Genomic DNA, 7,065 nt, shown 5'->3' on the forward strand with positions numbered 1-7,065 from the left:
GTCCCACAAACCCCTCAAAGATTAAATAGGCTTTCATTCTGCATTTTAACACTTTTCTAAGTATTCAGAGTAAACTGGAAATGTTTGTTTGTTCCATTAACTATTTAATACCTTTTATTGTCAAAGCACATCAGGCGTGTTGCTGTTTTGTATATTAGAATTGATGTTACACTGAAAAACAAAAAAGTTGCATTTGTTTAAATCAAACAAATGTGTTTCTTTGATATGAAATTAAAATGTAGGCTCTACTCAAATACATCTGTGTAGCGACAACCTAAATGAATTGAGTTAACCTAACTTAAATTTGGTTTGTTCAAATAACTCTATTAAACCTTGCAGCTTGTTGCTAACAAGCTGCAAGGTTTAGATAACACATTGGCAAATTATATACATTATATATATATATATATACACACACACATTGATGCAACAAATATTAATCACATAGTCCCAACAGAATTGGATTAAGTGATCAGAGATGGATTGTATAAAATTAAGACTTGTGTTGCATTAGCTCATATTAAATAAGTTAATTAAGAAAGTGGACAAATCATGTTGAGTGAACACCATCCGTTAGAACATTTCATAGCAATGTGATCATATCCAGAGGCGTAGATTCCGGGGGGAATGGGGGGGACGTAACCCCCCCAGTAATCAAACAAGCAAGTACAACCCCCCATTATTTATACCATGATCAATGGGAACATGTAAATGCTTCACACTGCAACCCCCCCTATGTTCAAGCCAAATCTACACCCTTGATCATATCACTTTTTGATGACTCTGTTGAGTATCACTTGGACTTTACGCAATATAATTATATTCTCATCTCAAACATAAATTAAGGTGATGTCAAATGTTCTGGTTTAGTATTTTCAGTAGAGCTGCTTTCCCCTTTTTCAGTGTAGTGGCAATGTGGCTTTTATTAACGCATTTGTATGCACGCAGTATGCTAAGTATGATCTCACTTCTGTTATTTTAACAAAAAGAAGTGTGATACAAATATGTTATTTTTATTTATGGCAGCTGCTATTTGCACTAAGTGTAATAGCAACAAAAAGCATCATTTTTTGGACTGTGTGCAAATAGTGTTAGTTGCTATTTGCACTCCTAATTAAATGCTAACATATATTATAGTATAGTGGCATCACTGCAGTGTGTTTCCATTATTTTCAAGGCACAATTTTCTAGGACATTTTATGTGCCCAACAAGTGTAATTTAAGCAAAAAATACATGCCTCCATTTAAATTGAGCTTTTATTTTGCCATTTCTATGTTTTTGATGGTAGTTTTTCACCTGCAGATAAGATTGTGCATTCAAACATTCATTTTCGTCCAAATATGTCATATTCCATGACATTCTGTGTTTTATAACTTATGCCATTTTTATGACTAGATTCTGTGATTCCGTCTGTTTTCAGCATCCTACATGTAACCGCGGTATAAGCAGACTCCAATCGTTGAATTATTGAAAATTAATTCACATCTCGAGGTGTGCAGGCCGAATCACCACGCTACCAACTCGATTTTGTTTAAAAAATAATCAGTGGTCTGACCATCATCGTTGTCTAAAGTTTATAACTCAAATGTTTTTGTGGTTAACACAACAGCAGCGATAGAAGGGAAAACAGTTCTATTATGCTAAAATATTTTCCAAGCCAAACAATTATTTTCAGGACATTTCGGTATTTTTCACATTTTCTATGACTTTTCCATGACTGGAAATTGTATTGCAAAGTATAATAATTCCATGTTCCCACAGACACCTTACACCAACCCCTACCCCTAAACCTAACCCTAACCTTAACTAAAAATTAACCATGGTTTTACTACAGTAACCATAGTATCACCATGGTATTTTGTAGTAACATCATGGTAAATCACAAACATAAACATGGTTACTATATTAACACCATATTATTGTAGTAACACCATGGTTAAATGCATTAAAATAATGGCCAAAAAGCATAGTTACTACCATATTACTACAGTAAAAGCATAGTTACTACCATATTACTACGGTAAAAGTATGGGTATTACCATATTACTATATTAAAACCATGGTTACTACCATATTACTACAGTAAAAGCAAGGTTACTACCATATTATTGTAGTTACTACCATATTACTATAATAAAAGCATAGTTACTACCATATTAATATAGTAAAAGCATAGTTACTACCATATTATAGTAAAAGCATAGTTACTACTATATTACTATAGTAAAAGCATAGTTACAACCATATTACTATAGTAAAAGCAAAGTTACTACCATATTGCTAAAGTAAAAGCATGGTTACTACCATATGTCTACAGTAAAAGCATAGTTACTACCATATTACTACAGTAAAAGCATAGTTACTACCATATTATTACAGTGAAAGCTTAGTTACTACCATATTACTAAAGTAAAAGCATGGTTACTACCATAGTACTATAGTAAAAGCATGGTTACTACCATATTACTATAGTAAAAGCATGGTTACTATAGTAAAAGCATGGTTACTACCATATTACTACAGTAAAAGCATAGTTACTACCATATTACTAAAGTAAAAGCATAGTTACTACCATATTACTACAGTAAAAGCATAGTTACTACCATATTACTATAGTAAAAGCATGGTTACTACCATATTACTGCAGATACTACCATATTACTATAGTAAAAGCATAGTTACAACCATATTACTATAGTAAAAGCATGGTTACTATAGTAAATGCATGGTTACAACCATATTACTATAGTAAAAGCAAAGTTACTACCATATTGCTATAGTAAAAGCATGGTTACTATAGTAAATGCATGGTTACAACCATATTACTATAGTAAAAGCAAAGTTACTACCATATTGCTAAAGTAAAAGCATGGTTGCTACCATATGACTACAGTAAAAGCATAGTTACTACCATATTACTACAGTAAAAGCATAGTTACTACCATATTATTACAGTGAAAGCTTAGTTACTACAATATTACTATAGTAAAAGCATGGTTACTACCATATTACTATAGTAAAAGCATGGTTACTATAGTAAAAGCATAGTTACTACCATATTACTAAAGTAAAAGCATAGTTACTACCATATTACTACAGTAAAAGCATAGTTACTACCATATTACTAAAGTAAAAGCATAGTTACTACCATATTACTACAGTAAAAGCATGGTTACTACCATATTATTGTAGTTACAACCATATTACTATAGTAAAAGCATGGTTACTACCACAGTAAAAGCATGGTTACTACCAGATTATTGTAGTTACAACCATATTACTATAGTAAAAGCATAGTTACTACCATATTACTATAGTAGAAGCATGGTTACTACCATATTATTGTAGTTACTACCATATTACTATAGTAAAAGCATGGTTACTACTACAGTAAAAGCACGGTTACTACCATATTATTGTAGTTACAACCATATTACTATAATAAAAGCATGGTTACTACTATAGTAAAAGCATGGTTACTACTATAGTAAAAGCATGGTTACTACCATATTATTGTAGTTACTACCATATTACTATAGTAAAAGCATGGTTACTACTACAGTAAAAGCATGGTTACTACCATATTATTGTAGTTACAACCATATTACTATAGTAAAAGCATAGTTACTACCATATTACTATAGTAAAAGCATGGTTACTACTACAGTAAAAGCATGGTTACTACCATAATATTGTAGTTACTACCATATTACTATAGAAAAAGCATGGTTACTACTATAGTAAAAGCATGGTTACTACCATATTATTGTAGTTACTACCATATTACTATAGGAAAAGCATAGTTACTACCATATTACTATAGTAAAAGCATAGTTACTACCGTATTATAGTAAAAGCATAGTTACTACCATATTACTACAGTAAAAGCATGGTTACTACCATATTATTGTAGTTACTACCATATTACTATAGTAAAAGCATAGTTACTACCGTATTATAGTAAAAGCATAGTTACTACCATATTACTAAAGTAAAAGCATAGTTACTACCATATTACTACAGTAAAAGCATGGTTACTACCATATTATTGTAGTTACAACCATATTACTAAAGTAAAAGCATGGTTACTACTACAGTAAAAGCATGGTTACTACCATATTATTGTAGTTACAACCATATTACTATGGCAAAAGCATAGTTACTACCATATTACTATAGTAAAAGCATGGTTACTACCATATTATTGTAGTTACTACCATATTACTATAGTAAAAGCATGGTTACTACTACAGTAAAAGCATGGTTACTACCATATTATTGTAGTTACAACCATATTACTATAGTAAAAGCATAGTTACTACCATATTACTATAGTAAAAGCATGGTTACTACCATATTATTGTAGTTACTACCATATTACTATATATTACTATAATAAAAGCATGGTTACTACTATAGTAAAAGCATGGTTACTACCATAATATTGTAGTTACTACCATATTACTATAGGAAAAGCATAGTTACTACCATATTACTACAGTAAAAGCATGGTTACTACCATATGACTACAGTAAAAGCATGGTTACTACCATATTACTATAGTAAAAGCATGGTTACTATAGTAAAAGCATGGTTACTACCATATTACTACAGTAAAAGCATAGTTACTACCATATTACTAAAGTTAAAGCATAGTTACTACCATATTACTACAGTAAAAGCATAGTTACTACCATATTACTATAGTAAAAGCATGGTTACTACCATATTACTGCAGATACTACCATATTATTATAGTAAAAGCATAGTTACAACCATATTACTATAGTAAAAGCATGGTTACTATAGTAAATGCATGGTTACAACCATATTACTATAGTAAAAGCAAAGTTACTACCATATTGCTAAAGTAAAAGCATGGTTACTACCATATGACTACAGTAAAAGCATAGTTACTACCATATTACTACAGTAAAAGCATAGTTACTACCGTATTATTACAATGAAAGCTTAGTTACTACCATATTACTAAAGTAAAAGCATGGTTACTACCATAGTACTATAGTAAAAGCATGGTTACTACCATATTATTATAGTAAAAGCATGGTTACTACCATATTACTACAGTAAAAGCATAGTTACTACCATATTACTAAAGTAAAAGCATAGTTACTACCATATTACTACAGTAAAAGCATGGTTACTACCATATTATTGTAGTTACAACCATATTACTATAGTAAAAGCATGGTTACTACTACAGTAAAAGCATGGTTACTACCATATTATTGTAGTTACAACCATATTACTATAGTAAAAGCATAGTTTCTATCATATTACTATAGTAAAAGCATGGTTACTACCATATTATTGTAGTTACTACCATATTACTATAGTAAAAGCATGGTTACTACCATATTATTGTAGTTACTACCATATTACTATAGTAAAAGCATGGTTACTACTACAGTAAAAGCATGGTTACTACCATATTATTGTAGTTACAACCATATTACTATAGTAAAAGCATAGTTACTACCATATTACTATAGTAAAAGCATGGTTACTACCATATTATTGTAGTTACTACCATATTACTATAGTAAAAGCATGGTTACTACCATATTATTGTAGTTACTACCATATTACTATAGTAAAAGCATGGTTACTACTACAGTAAAAGCATGGTTACTACCATATTATTGTAGTTACAACCATATTACTATAATAAAAGCATGGTTACTACTATAGTAAAAGCATGGTTAATACTATAGTAAAAGCATGGTTACTACCATATTATTGTAGTTACTACCATATTACTATAGTAAAAGCATGGTTACTACCATATTATTGTAGTTACTACCATATTACTATAGTAAAAGCATGGTTACTACTACAGTAAAAGCATGGTTACTACCATATTATTGTATTTACAACCATATTACTATAGTAAAAGCATAGTTACTACCATATTACTATAGTAAAAGCATGGTTACTATAGTAAATGCATGGTTACAACCATATTACTATAGTAAAAGCAAAGTTACTACCATATTGCTAAAGTAAAAGCATGGTTACTACCATATGACTACAGTAAAAGCATAGTTACTACCATATTACTACAGTAAAAGCATAGTTACTACCATATTATTACAGTGAAAGCTTAGTTACTACCATATTACTAAAGTAAAAGCATGGTTACTACCATAGTACTATAGTAAAAGCATGGTTACTACCATATTATTATAGTAAAAGCATGGTTACTATAGTAAAAGCATGGTTACTACAATATTACTACAGTAAAAGCATAGTTACTACCATATTACTAAAGTAAAAGCATAGTTACTACCATATTACTACAGTAAAAGCATGGTTACTACCATATTATTGTAGTTACAACCATATTACTATAGTAAAAGCATGGTTACTACTACAGTAAAAGCATGGTTACTACCATATTATTGTAGTTACTACCATATTACTATAGTAAAAGCATGGTTACTACCATATTATTGTAGTTACTACCATATTACTATAGTAAAAGCATGGTTACTACTACAGTAAAAGCATGGTTACTACCATATTATTGTAGTTACTACCATATTACTATAGTAAAAGCATGGTTACTACTACAGTAAAAGCATGGTTACTACCATATTATTGTAGTTACTACCATATTACTATAGTAAAAGCATGGTTACTACCATATTACTATAGTAAAAGCATGGTTACTACCATATTATTGTAGTTACTACCATATTACTATAGTAAAAGCATGGTTACTACTACAGTAAAAGCATGGTTACTACCATATTATTGTAGTTACTACCATATTACTATAGTAAAAGCATGGTTACTACTACAGTAAAAGCATGGTTACTACCATATTATTGTAGTTACTACCATATTACTATAGTAAAAGCATGGTTACTACCATATTACTATAGTAAAAGCATGGTTACTACCATATTACTGTAGAAAAAGCATAGTTATTTTTAACCACATCAAACCTTTCTCTCAACTCCCCACCATGTCCAAAAAAAACAAAACAGAAAATCATTCATTTTTACGTATTATTATAAGTAGTATTAAAGGAAATACAC

This window comes from Myxocyprinus asiaticus, chromosome 32, assembly GCF_019703515.2.
Source record: "Myxocyprinus asiaticus isolate MX2 ecotype Aquarium Trade chromosome 32, UBuf_Myxa_2, whole genome shotgun sequence".
NCBI classification, from domain to species: Eukaryota; Metazoa; Chordata; class Actinopteri; order Cypriniformes; family Catostomidae; genus Myxocyprinus; species Myxocyprinus asiaticus.